We start from the raw sequence: 14426 nt of genomic DNA on the forward strand, positions 1-14426 counted from the left end.
TAGGTTATTTGGGATACTGACTGACAAGAAGGATTTAGGTATGGCCTGTGCTGCTGGGGTGGGGAGCACTGGCGAAGCTTAGAGGAACTGCAGCCACTACTCCACCACCGCTGCCACAGAAGAGGGTAAGGTGCCCTCTCGCCATCCTCCGCCAGCCATCCTTAAAACACTCTTAAAGGATTTCCCCGACCCCTTTGCTTCTAAAGGGAAATTCTCACCTGATTCCCCTTTACAAGCATAACCCTCAATCTGGTTTGATTGGTTCGAACGATCAGTTCAAAAGCATAGCCCTCGATTTGGTTTGATCAAATCAGCTCGCGGACTGGTCGTTCAGTTCAAATTCAAACCGAAATGCCGTAATCGGTTCTGTGCACACCCATAGTGTGTATATATAGCAAGTAGACACAATTAGAGACTCAACCAACAACAAACAAAAACCACACACACACAATAAGTGAAAATACTATAATAGGACTATAAAATAGTCCTATAACAGCAAGAAATCAAATGGTAGCCAGAGGTGGGGGGAGAATCAGATGTAGCAATGTGGCCCAGATCCATCGTCATGTAGTTTGTAAGGAGAATCCGGAATCCCAATGATCAGCTGTTTGACAGTGAACACACACACACACACACACACACACACACACACACACCAAGAGCTGATTGAGGAGCTTTTTGATTGATGAGCTGATACATGAGCTCGTTTGTTTTACTGGGCTACTTGTGCACAAGCCTGACTGCTGGAGAAAGCTGAGGGAACACGCATGCAGTACCTTTTTGTACATGCTGTTCCCCTTAGGAATATAAATATGGACGAGAAAGTGTTTTGGAAATCTAACATGTTACAAATGCATCTCAGCAAGAATCCCCCCCCCCAAATCATAGCATCCCCTTAGATACATTTTATACACTTCGATCATGTCTCCCCTTTCAAGGTAAAGAGCCCCAGATGCTGTAGCCTAGCCTCATAAGGAAGGTGCTCCAGGCCCCTGATCATTTTGATTGCCCTCTTCTGCAGCTTTTCCAGTTCTACAATATCCTTCTTAAGATATGGTGACCAAAGCTGTATGCAGTACTCCAGATGTGGCGGCACCATAGATTTGTATAAGGGCATTATAATATTAGCATTTTTATTTTCAATCTCCCTCCTAATGATTCCTAGCATGAAATTGGCCTTTTTTACAGCTGCTGATCACTGAGACGACACTTTCAATGAGCTGTCCACCACGAACCAAAGATCTCTCTCCTGGTCAGTCACTGACAGCTCTGATCCCATCAGTGTATATGTGAAGTTGGTGTGTTTTGCCCCAATATGCATCACTTTACACTTGCTTACATTGAACCGCATTTGCCATTTTGTCGCCCAGTCCCTCAGTTTGGAGAGATCTTTTTGGAGTTCCTCACAATCCGTTGTGGATTTCACTACCCTAAATAGTTTAGTGTCATCTGAAGATTTGGTCACTTTGCTGGTCACTCCAACTTCTATATAGTTTATGAACAAGTTAAAGAGCACTAGTTCCAGTACTGATCCCTGGGGGACCCCACTTCCTACCTCTCTCCATTGTGAAAACGGTCCATTTATTCCTACTCTCTGTTTCCTGTCCTTCAACCAGTTACCGATCCACACATGAACCGGTCGCCTTATTCCATGGCTGGTAAGTTTACTCAAGAGCCTTTGGTGGGGAACTTTATCAAAAGCTTTTTGGAAGTCCAAGTATGCTATGTCAACCGGATCACCTTTATCCACATGTCTGTTGACACTCTCAAAGAATTCCAAAATGTTTGTGAGGCAAGACTTTCCCTTGCAGAAGCCATGCTGGTTCTCCTTCAACAAGGCCTGTTCTTCTTTATGCTTAACAATTTTGTTCTTGAGTGTGCTTTTCATCAATTTACCCGGCACTGAAGTTAAGCTGACCAGCCTGTAATTTCCTGGATCCCTTCTTGAAAATTAGAGTCACATTGGCTACTTTCCAGTCCTCTGGTACAGAGCCTAATTGTAGGGACAAGTTATATATTTTTGCTAGGAGACTGGCAATTTCACATTTGAATTCCTTCAGAACTCTTGGGTGGATGCCATCTGGCCCTGGCAATTTGTTAATTTCCAGCTTTTCAAGACGGTTTAGAATTAGAACATCTTCCCTTGTCACCTCAAATTTGCCCAGTTCCTCAGCCACTAAACCTGAAAAACTCAGTTCTGGAGAGGGTATATGGTCAGTATCCTCCACCATGAAGACAGATGCAAAGAACTCATTCAGCTTCTCTGCAATCTCCATATCCTCCTTAATAATCCCTTTCATACCCTCATCATCTAAGAGTCCAACTGCCTCCCTGGCAGGTTTTCTACTTCGGATATATTTAAAGAGGTTTTGCTTATTCCCCTTGACACTTCTAGCTATATACTCCTCAAACTCTCTCTTGACATTTCTTATTGTGTCCTTGCATTTCTTTTGCCAGAGTTTATGTTCCTTCCTTTTCTCTTCATTTGGGCAGGACTTCCATTTTCTGAAGGAAGACTTCTTCCCTTTTATAGCTTCCCTGACTCTACTTGTTAGCCACGCTGGCATGCTCCTGAACTTGGTGGTACCTTTCCTCCTTCTTGGTATACATTCCAACTGTACTTCTAGTACGGTCGTTTTAAATAAGTTCCATGCTTTCTGGAGTGATTTGACCCTCCTGACTTTCCCTCTCAACTTCCTTCTTACCAGTCCCCTCATTTTTGAGAAGTTTCCTCTTCCATTTTTGAGAAGTTTCCTCATGGAAGTTGTTTTGTAACAACTTCCATGACAGTTCTCCACTCGCATATGTGTTGAATTGGATCACTCTATGGTCACTGCTACCCAATGGTTCTGCAACTCTGACATCTTGCACCAGGTCCTGGGCACCACACAGGATTAAATCCAAAGTCAACATCTCTCTGGTTGGTTCTGCAACTAACTGTTCTAAGGCACAGTCATTTAGCACATCTAGAAATTTGGACTCTCTGTCATTGCCTGAATGTGAATTTACCCATTCTGTGTGTGGGTAGTTGAAGTCACCCATTATTACTGCCCTGTCTCTCTTTGATGCCTCTCTTATTTGTTTCTCCAACTTCAGGTCACTCTCGCTTTGATCCAGAGGGCGATAGCATGTCCCTAGTAACACATTTCCTTTCAGTCCTGGTAATGTTACCCATAATGATTCTGTGGAGGACTCGGGTCCACCTAGTTTTTCTAGCTTATTGGAATCTATCCCTTCTTTGATATACAGTGCCACTCCTCCCACCAGTCTTCCCCTCCCTCTCCCTTCTATAGAGTTTATATCCAGGAATAATCGTGTCCCACTGGTTCTCACCATCCCACCAGGCTTCTGTTACATCCACTATATCTTATGTTTTCATTAGTAACCAAGTACTCCAGCTCACTCATCTTGGTTCAGAGCTTCTGGCATTGGTATACAGACACCTATATGCTGGGTCCCTCACCTGGTGTTGACGTGTGCTATCCCCCTTACCATCATTTGACCTATTTGGCAAATTGTCCTGTGTTTCTTTCTGCTTAACTCCTGGCTCTACTCTGTCCCCTTCTGGTTTATCCGAAACACGTTCACCCTCACACCTTATGGGATTTTGCCAGCCGAAGCAGATACCACCAAGCAATCTCCCAGCAATCCTCCCAGCAATCTCCCAGGCATCATTTTAAAAGCTGCTCTGTGACCTTCTTGATCACTCAGTCCACTACATCATGTTGCTGAATCTGGGTCAAACATTATGTCACATTAAAAATTTTAGGGTTTTGTAACAGCTACAAAAAGCCAAGGACTGAGATCAGCATGAATTTACCAGATGATCTGCCTTAGGGAATGCCTGCTCACAGATAGTTAGACAAATACTTCTATTATACTGGGATTCAGAATCCTCTTGCAAAGCAGTATTTCAGTGGGTCATAGTAGGTAATATGGTTTATGTCACCTGCCTGTTGCATAGAGTCATATGGATGCATTGCTCTGACTCTGCTCCCTGGTAATTTTCCTGCTTAAATGAGCCTGACACTTATTAGGGTGCTGATTGTCTAAGGACTGAGCTGAATTTTTCCAACTGTATGCAACAAATGTTCTCCATGTTCCATCCAGGAAATAATCTGTGATTGTTTGGACCGTAGCTTAAAATGTGGGTGACAGGTCAGTGCATTAGGGGATACCCAGTTAATTTAACAGCCTGGGTATTATTTTCAAATGCCAGCTGTATTACTTCACTTATATCCACAAGAATATATCAAATGAATAAGGGGGAAATGAGCTCTATATTTTGAACAGTAGTAGGTGAGACTTCAACTCAAATGGTTTAGAACAGGCCTTACACAATCTTTTGACCCACCAAACCAAATACAGCTATTCAGATATGCCAAATAGTCCTCCTGGTTTTGCACTTCGGGGCAGACAGTAACAGAGGAGGCTAATCAAGCCCTTGGTGGGTTCCACCAGCCCTCCTGCCCCCGGTTCTCTGTACATGGCTCCCCCTGAAACTGATTGAAACTGAAACTGATTGAAAACTCTCAAGATGTAAATATGTCCTTGTGTAGAAGTGCTGTGTGCATGCGTGTGTGTGCATGGAGGTTTCTGTTGTGTGGGTGTAACTAGAGGTTTCTTTCTTTTGTGTAGATAGTGTTTTGGAAACTTTGGCTTGTGTAGATAGTTGGTGTGTAAATACTATAGCTGTATAAATGGATTTGTATATACTTGTATGTATGTATTTGCCCCCGTAGATCTTCTGTATACCAAGGGGCCAATTTCGAAGCGGGTTGGAGGGGACGCTTAGGAGCAATCGTGTCTACTGCCCTGGTGAGCTTGTTGTCCCAGTTCTCCACCAGGGCATCAACAGGATCACCGGCAGAGCCAACATTAAATCTGTCCAAGGCTTTTTGGAATCCTATTGGATCCAATAACCTCTTTGGGTGGACCATTCTAATAGGCCCCTCATCCCTGCGGAGGTGGAAAGTGGTTGAAAGCCTAACCTTAACCAGATGGTGGTCTGTCCATGACAAGGGGGAATCATAGGGAATCCATGACAAGGGGGAACTCCACCTTGATCAGAGTAAAAGACCAAATCAAGTGTGAGACCTGCAACATGCATTGGTCCAGAGACCACTTGGGATAGGCACATAGTTGTCATGGCCTCTATGAACTCCTGAGCCATCCCGGACAAATTGGTCCCAAAGTGAAAATTGAAGTCCCCCAGCACCAAAAGCCTGGGAGACTCCAACACAAGTTCCATGGCCAAGTCCATGAGCTCAGTAAGGGATTCTGTTGGGCAGCAGGGTGATCAGTACACCAACAGAAGTCCCAATCTATCCCTGGTCCCCAAACTTAAGCACACACATTCAATATGGTAAGATACACCAACAGGGACCCTGGTAAGGGAGATGTTATCCTTATGGACCACAGCCACTCCACTTCCCCACCCACATCACCTGCTGCTCTACAGAATACTCTTGAGGGAAAAGCTGGGACCAGACAGCCTCCCCCAACCAAGTCTCTGTGATGATGCACACCAGGTCGGCCCCTTCATCCACAATCAAATCATGGATGAGTTCGGGTTTATTCTGGACCAACTTGGCATTACAAAGGAGCACGGTGAGGCTATGTTGGTTTTTGGCAGTGCTCCTTGAGGTCAAAGTGTTGGCAAGACAGCCGGAGGAGAAGACACCTATTAAATTTCTTACTTCCCCTCCCCTGGAATGGCCTGCTGACCTGCCAACGTTACTTCATGAGAATATAAGAACAGCCCTGCTGGATCAGGCACAAGGCCCATCCAGTCCCACATCCTGTTTCACACAGTGGCCCACCAGATGCCTCTGGGGAGCCCACAGGTAAGAGGCATGTGTATATTGAGAGGCATTGTGCCTCTGAGGCTGGAGATGGCCCACAGCCATCACTAGCCATCAGTTGCCATTGATAGACCCGTCCTCCATAAATCTGTCTAAGCCCCTTTTAAAGCCATCCAAGCTGGTGGCCATCACCACATCCCATGGCAAGGAATTCCATAGATTAATTATGCACTGTGTGAAAAAGTACTTCCGCTAGTCGGTCCTAAATTTCCCAACGTTCAGTTTAATGGGGTGACCCTTGGTTCTAGTGTTGTGAGAAAGGGAGAAATTTTTCTCTTTGTCTACCCTCTCCACACCATGCATAATGTTATACACCTTGATCATGCCTCCTCTTAGTCACCTCTTTTCCAAGGTAAAGAGCCTCAGATGCTGTAGCCTAGCCTCATAAGGAAGGCGCTCCAGGCCCCTGATCATTTTGGTTGCCCTCTTCTGCAACTTTTCCAGTTCTACAATGTCCTTCTTAAGATACAGTGACCAAAGCTGTACACTCCAGATGTGGCCACACAAGCAATTTGTATAAGGACATTATAATATTAGCATTTTTATTTTCAATCTCCCTCCTAATGATTCCTAGCATGAAATTGGCCTTTTTTTACAGCTGCTGATCACTGAGACGACACTTTCAATGAGCTGTCCACCACGAACCAAAGATCTCTCTCCTGGTCAGTCACTGACAGCTCCGATCCCATCAGCGTATATGTGAAGTTGGTGTTTTTTGCCCCAATATGCATCACTTTACACTTGCTTACATTGAACCGCATTTGCCCTTTTGTCGCCCAGTCCCCCAGTTTGGAGAGATCTTTTTGGAGTTCCTCACAATCCGTTGTGGATTTCACTACCCTAAATAGTTTAGTATCATCTGCAGATTTGGTCACTTTGCTGGTCACTCCAACTTCTATATAGTTTATGAACAAGTTAAAGAGCACTGGTTCCAGTACTGATCCCTGGGGGACCCCACTTCCTACCTCTCTCCATTGTGAAAACGGTCCATTTATTCCTACTCTCTGTTTCCTGTCCTTCAACCAGTTACCGATCCACACATGAACCTGTCCCCTTATTCTATTCCCTACCACCACCAGAACAGCTGTCCCACAGACAATGAAGGTGACCCCTTTCTCCCCATCTCTAGACAAACCCAAACACATTACAAACTAACTTCAAACAAGTTTCGGTAACAAAGCTTGCAAATAAAATAGCCAGAATATGCTGCAGCCAGAATATGCTCCTCAGTCCCACATCAAAGGCCCGGCACCAAAGGCCTGCCCCCTTTGGCGGCCAGCTTTGACGGCCACCTACAGGTCGGCTGCCTACTGCTGGCCATGCCACTGGTGCTCCCTCCATCTTTATAGGCTCCCAAAGACTCAGAGTCACTTCTCTCAGAGGTGGGCTCCAAGCTGGGGCAGATGAAAATTAGTGCTCACAGATGGAAGTGGTTGCCAAGCACTCAGGAAAATGGAAGTTGCAGAGCAGCAGAGCAGAAGCTCTCAGACCGACCTCTGAGCTATCCACGCTGGGCTGGAGGTGGGTGGGTGGCTGAGGAGGCTATGAGATCTCTCCAGGCCAAGGTTAGGAGACAGACTGACAAAATCCAAACCCTTCTCCTCCCTTCCACTTCTCTCTCTCTCTCTCTCTCTCTCTCTCTCTCTCTCTCTCTCTCTCTCTATATATATATATATATATATATATATGAATGAAAAGTTCTTCATAGGGATTCATTGAGAGAACTAATACAGCAGTAAATACAAACATACATTGAATTATTTATTGCTGTATGAGTTATCTCAGTGAATCCCTATGAAGAACTTTTCATATCCATACACACACACACACACACACACACACACACACACACAAACACACAAACACACACGAATCCACTCTGATAGAGATAGACCATTAAGAGCCCAGAAACTAAAGAATTCCTGGGGTGAAACCCCATAAACCTCAGCAGCTTGGGGCTCCCTGGGGGGAGTTGTGGCACAACCTGCCATGCCCTCAACCCACTTTGGGGTGCCCAGGCACCCCCCAAAGGGGGGGAATGAGGCTGCCTCAAAACCCCATTATTCCCCATAGGAGAAATGCAAAAATTGGGAGAAAAACTTCATAAATCATTTAAAATCACAGGAGTGTCTGATTGCTTTGGGGTTCAGCAGGTGGTTGGCACCTCTGAGTGCCTACCACCCACCCTGGTTTTGTGCCCCTAGGTGCTCTGCATAGGGAATAATGGGCCAGTCTGAGTCCCCATTATATCCTATGTAGAACCTTTTAAAACCGGTTCGAATTGGGTTCAAATCCAAACCAATCCAGGGTGCAGGTATGAGCAAAACCAAAACCGAACCTACCCACCTTGGTTCAAAGCTGGTTCCAATTCAAACCAAACAGGCCAAACCAGTTTTGTGCACATCCCTAGTTAATGTCTTCATTAAATCATTACTTGAGGTAGCATAGGAGCTGTTCATCTCTATGTTTATGTCAACAGCCAACTCTTTCTCTAAGCATGCCTGTGGGGGGTTCAGTTGTACTTGGCTGAGATTCGTTACAGCTGTTTTCACTTTATCCACTTCATTAACAGGTTCTAACATCTGATGTGTAGGCACATTAAACCTTAAAGCCAACCTCTCACATTTATCAGGGAAGGAGAAAACTCTTTCCAGGAATATCTCCAGACACTGAAGAAAATCCCTTAAACGGCATAACATCATGGGAATCAAGGAGTGTTGAAAAACCAGTCAGAGCCTGGTCTCATAATATCTACAGGGCAATTTTTCATAATAACATAGATCCACTTGTGTAGCATTAAAGTGCAGTAATCTGCTCAGAGCTGTAATTATATTACGCTTATTGTTCCATCTTTTGGTATTTGTATGATTATTCACTAAAGTTAATATAATTTGTTTGGACAGTAGAACTTTATTGAAGGAACGAGTTGGTTTGCAGAAAGTTGAAATTCAAATGTGTGGCATATTCTAAATGTGGGGAAAAACCCAATGCACTCTTCTCCAAAGTCTTAAAGCCTCTTTTCATATGCATTCCATCAGATCTATAAGGGGTTTTTGTTGTTGTTTTGCTAAAGACTGCCTCCAAAAGAATCTTAATTGCCTCCAAATTTTTTTCAGAAATGGAGGATATCTTCTGGAAAATACATATGAGGGCTCATTTTCCAACTGGCGTTGACTAGCTGGGTGCATTTATTTATCTTCCTGTCCCTTGCTGGAGGGAGAGAATGGGAAATGCACTGCCACTCACCCAGCCAGCAAAGACTGGCGGGGAATGAGCCCCGGAGGGTTTGTGCGGGCATCCTATGCTCTGGCCACAAAACAAAACATGCACTCAGCCAGCAAATGCCAGCTAGGAATGAGCTCTACAGGGATCTTTGAACTCACCTGTCTTATTATAGCTCTAGCCCTGGGTGTCCCTCATCCTTCCCCTCCTCCCCTCTCAATGCGAGCTGGGAATGTTCCTGCCATCGCTGTTTGGCCGAATTCAGACATAACACGAAACTGGAGGTTGATGGATCCACAGTTTCAATTTTAAACTGTAAATTGCAGCACAGACACTTGTCCAACCCGGTCCGCCAACCTCCAGTTCCAGGAGAGGAGAGCTCCTCCTGGCATCTGGGCCACTGAGGCTGATCCCAGCAAGCTCCATGACCAGACTATGAGCAAAGTGTCAGCACACCAGTGGAGCAGCCACAACAGGCCACAAATGTAAAGGAGTGTGCCAAGTGCAATTGTGCATTTTTTGAGAACTCCGCCTGCCCTTGGCATGAAAAGGCAATTTGAATCCCTTTAAATGCCATGCTATGCCAGCACTTCTGGCAGTGATGGCACTGCTGTCTACCAAAGAGCCCTGCACCCAGCCCTGCCTGTTACTCAGGAAAGGGAAGGGGGAAAGACTTCCTAGGAGGGGATATGTATATGAGGAAGGGCTAAGGATGCTGGTGCGGTGATGGTGTCTGTCTGATGGGACCTAGGATACTGTTGTGAGGAATCACCTGGTCAAAGCAGTCCATGCTGAGCAAGCCAAACTCCTGCACAGCAAGCTGCCAGTGGGCACACCCTCTTATGAGAAGGCCAATCTACTGGGGAGGACCTTGTGGTGGGAGCCCTAGGTCTCCCTTCGGACTGCACACTCATGAGTTGAGCTAACTAATCAAAGGGCCCCCGCTTGTGTGTGGTACCCAACTCTCCATGGAAAAATATGGAACAGAATTGCTGTGACAACACCCCCCGCCCTGAGAAGCCTTGCTGAGATTTTGATGCTCCATGTGTCAGAGCTTGGCCGCATGCATGGACGGGGAGAAAACACGGGGTGTGGGGATGGAGCTTTTAACCCATTCAAAATTCCCAGGTTCGGTCTGGCATTGCATCATAAGCAGTTCTGCTGGTACGGGGAAGGGGAAAGGGGAACCCTAATTCCCAGCTCACCCAAGAGTGCGGGGTCACCGTTTTGGGACACAAGCAACGGAGCATTTGTCCACATGGCCGAACAGGCTGGCAGAGGCCACATTTTGACAGCTACATGGTGGCAGTCACCAAAACTGGGAGAGCAGTTACCAGGGGTTCCCGGCCACTTTTCTCCATAAAACAACTGGCTTTATAGAAAGCCGCAATGGACTCGCACTCTCATAAGAGAGAGGTCTGCAGGAGATGCGGATGGGGGTGTTTTGTCATCCCACATGATTAAAGGTTTTACTCAGCAATTCTCCCCTCACCCTCCGATGGTTCTTCTCATGAGTTGTGAGGGGATGTACTCATGGCCTGGCACTCTCTTGAGCGAGTGCAGTCTGCCCAGAGTCGGCATCCATCCTCATCACAGATGTCGAATAGCTCCTTTGACTGGAGTACTGTTGACCCTGGTGACTGGCCCTGCTCGTGAACCCCCAAAGAAGGAGGAGCTGGGACCCCCTTCCCATACCTTCCGTAACAAAAATAAGACTTGCCTGCTCATGAGCCCCTGGTTGGATCTGGCTTTTAAACCTGACCCCGGGAACCCTCCCCTGCCATATGTTCCCCTCCCGGGACTGTGATGCGGTACCCTCCTTATGTTGCCACCTGGAATGCTTGTTCTTGTGAAAATACATCATTGTTGCTTCCTTCTCAGGGAGCAAAGCACTTAGTGGCCCGACCTGTCGCCAGCGGCAGTTTGTGTCCATACGCTGTATGGCATACACTCTGCACCTGGTTGTGGTGGATGCACTTAGCATCAAGGAGGCAAGAGTAAGGGAGCGTCAGGGGCTCCCCCACTCAGGGACTGCTGCTGCTGCAGTGCGGACAACCTCCGACAGGCTCTCAATCCCGATGACAACAGAATCACATTGACCTGCATTTTTGGTTTTAAGCATTAAGGAAGATGAACACTGTGGACAAATGGCACCTTCCCTTGTCTCTGTTTCAAATGTCAACACGTTGTTGGCTGTCAAACACTGACTGCTAAGAATAAGCCATCCGCTCAGCATCTGTAAAATGGCTGAAGTTAATCCTATGGGAAGAGCAGCTCCAACATACTGGTCTTCTGGCTGAGATGGCAAATGAAATCATCAGGAAAGATAATGGGTGCACCTAAGAGACTGCGACAATTTCCCACAGAACTGGTATAAACACACCAATTCCAGATACTATGTTGATAATGCCCGCAATCAAAAAAAGGTTGAAAACAAGTTTTCCCTGTCTCCCCTTCGTATAAAAGTTCCAGAAGGCGACAGATAGAAAAAGTATTTCCATTGCCTCTGCAATGCTGGTGAGTGCCATGACATCATGGGCAACAACAATTTCTGTGGGGAGGAAGGTGTGTTCCTCACCGAATTTTGTGCAGTTTATGTCATGTGGATCCAAGAAAATAGAGAGGGCATCATTGCTATGGCAGGTCTCCCAAATTCCTATCCAAATAATGCTAATGCCATCGTAGTTGTTACTAATGTGCCACACTCTCCACTCAACAAGCCCTGCTGAAACCATGCACATAACCCAGCCAATGAGGCTCAAGAAATAAGCACATAGCTGGAACCCGGTGACGTTAGCCATGCAGTTGTTAATTCTTAAAAGGGCACTAGGTGACAGGACAGCATCCATTGTGATGTTGCCCATTTGGGAAATGGCAGAAGTGCTGGGAAAACACAAAACACATATGTATATGTAATTATACACATGCATGCACTGTAATATATGTACATCTTTTAAAGTGTGAACAAGGAGTGACACCAATTAGGACCATGTTAAACACTGAACCTTCTCCTTGAAGGAGAACACCTCGTATCCCATCTTCAAATGTAAGCATGGAAATCTGCTGCCTCTTCCATTATCAGTGTCAGGACCTTTTCCCTCTCTTTGAATGCAGACCACTTGAAGCGACCTAAACTGCCCCACCACCAACCTCCCAGTAGCCCCTTTAAAAGGAAGTAGAAAAGACTCCTGGGAAAGTGGTCAACAGGTCAAGAAAGAGTCAAATACAAGGTTGATAATGTTACATGTCTGGAAAAGCAGCAGATTCTATATTTTGAGCATCATGTTCACCCACCACACAAGCTTGGCTTTCTTGATGACTATGAATGGATCTTTTGCTGCAGTTTTCTCTCACAGACACCTAACCAAAGACATTGAATGGTCTTTTGTCATCAGACCTCAGATACTATATTTTGAAGGGTTTGAGGGAAGGGGATGGCTAAATAGTAAAAAAAAGAGTGGGGGATTTTACATCTGCAAAGACAGAGGGGGTGTATCAGGGGTAGAAGGGGTTGGAGTTTAGGTGGACCAGAAGCACTAACACTGGACTTCTTACAGCTTAGAAAGGTGGGAGCACTTTCCTACATGTATATGCTCGGTAGTGTAGTGTGTACTAGTATGTCTGTCTCAGGATCCAGGTCTTCCAAATAAATGCCTTCCTCACTTGAAGGAAGACCTGTGAGCATTTGAGCTGGGCGCCACGGCAGCTAGTGTGTGTGTAATTTAAAATCACAACCAAGTGAAAGTACTTGAATGGCTGCCTGCCTGCCTTTAGAATACTAGATTTCAAACTGAACATTGGGAGAGAATGGTGAAATGCTGTTTCTATATGTAACCCTTACCTTCCCACTGAGCTCCTCAATAGGTGTGAATGAGGGCCCAAGCTCCATTAGGGGTGTGTGGGGGTGTGAGGAATAACACAGTGAAACCCCAGACTAGTGTGGTACAGTCCCTCCTTACTCTCTTTCCATTATAAGGGTCATCCCCTCTCTTTGAATGCAGACTCAAAGTGCCCCACCACCAAACTCCCAGCAGCCCCTTTCAAAGGAAGTAGAAAAGGCTCCTGGGAAGTGGGCCAACAGGTCAAGAGTCCAATACTAGCATGGCAGTATTGGTAGGCAACCTACTTCTCTAGTGCTTTCTTAGCCAAAGGTCACTAACACTGGACTTATTACTGTTTGGGAAGGTGGGAGCACTTCCTTGCATATACTTACATGTATATGCTCATCAGCAGTGTCGTGGGTACTAGCTGGTATGTCTCAAGATCCAGGCCTCCAAAATGCCTTCCTCGCCTGAAGGAAGAACTGTGTGCCTTTGAGCTGGGCACCACGGCAACTACTCTGTAGAGCTCCAGCCAGCTAGAACGCTGCCAACAACCCTCCTAACTGCTAACTTTACAAGAGGCAACTTTTTAAAGTGGCGGCTCTCCTATATTTAGCAGGGGGAGAGAAGGTGCTCCTATTCTGTGCAACACAACATCTTTTCGGTTGAATCTTGTTAATGTCTCCCTTGGGTTTCTTATACTCCCTTGGGTTTCTTCTGCTCCAGAATGAGGCCTTCTGGAGCAGGGAAGAGTTTTCACATTCATTTTGCTATGTAAAATGCATGGGTAACATTTTGTTGTTCTTAATTGGTGTGTGGCTGTTGTTACTAGCAATGCTTTTCTGTTGGCTCCCGGGAGCCCCCTCGTTTGTGTTTGAGTCTCCAGGTTTGGAGATCTCACTCTGGCTATGCTCAGGGGCCTCACAGGATCGTTAGCTCTCCGTTTATGGCACATGGGGACAGGTCACTCAATGACCGTGGACCAGTTGCCCCTAGATTTAGCTAGGGGTGTGTCCGAACCGGTCTGGAGGCCATACTAAAGGCCTCCGAACCTCCAGACCGGTTCGGACTTGGCCGGTCCAGGTCCGGGTGGGGGGTCCCCCTTTAAGGGCGGGGAGGGCTTGCTTACCCTTCCCACCTCTTTGCCCCCACCAGAGGCCGTATTATACCTAGTAAATGGGGCGCTGGAAACCAGCCGCCCCTGCCGCCCCCCCGCGAGCGGATTAGGGACAAAAATTAGCAAAGTAGCCCGCCGAACAGAGCTCCTCTCTTGGCAAAGTCTGTGAAACAACTGAGGCCTGGGGCGCGCACGCACACGCGATACAACTTCTAAAGGAACTTCCGCCGGAGGCCCGGTCTACCCGGCCTCGTCCCGCCGGGTAGACCGGGCCTCCGATCTTATTGGCAGGGCTGTTGTGAGATCTTTTCTTCCCCCTGGGGGAGGAAAGCCCCTGGAAGGCATGCTCAGGAGAGGGGGGAAGTCCAGGGGAGGGCAGGAGCTTGGGAATCCTAGATAATT

The 14426-nt window shown here is 46.5% G+C and overlaps 1 long non-coding RNA gene across 1 annotated transcript in view; it reads right to left on the bottom strand.

Annotated features, from left to right (window-relative positions):
- LOC128328481 (uncharacterized) overlaps positions 1-13404 on the bottom strand; it is a 106832-nt gene extending 93428 nt beyond the window's left edge. Inside the window, exon 1 of the long non-coding RNA XR_008309241.1 lies at positions 13300-13404. This is a non-coding gene — a long non-coding RNA (uncharacterized LOC128328481). The remainder of the gene's footprint in view (positions 1-13299) is intronic.
- Positions 13405-14426: the final 1022 nt, after the last annotated feature.

This window comes from Hemicordylus capensis, chromosome 5, assembly GCF_027244095.1.
Source record: "Hemicordylus capensis ecotype Gifberg chromosome 5, rHemCap1.1.pri, whole genome shotgun sequence".
Taxonomy (NCBI): domain Eukaryota; kingdom Metazoa; phylum Chordata; class Lepidosauria; order Squamata; family Cordylidae; genus Hemicordylus; species Hemicordylus capensis.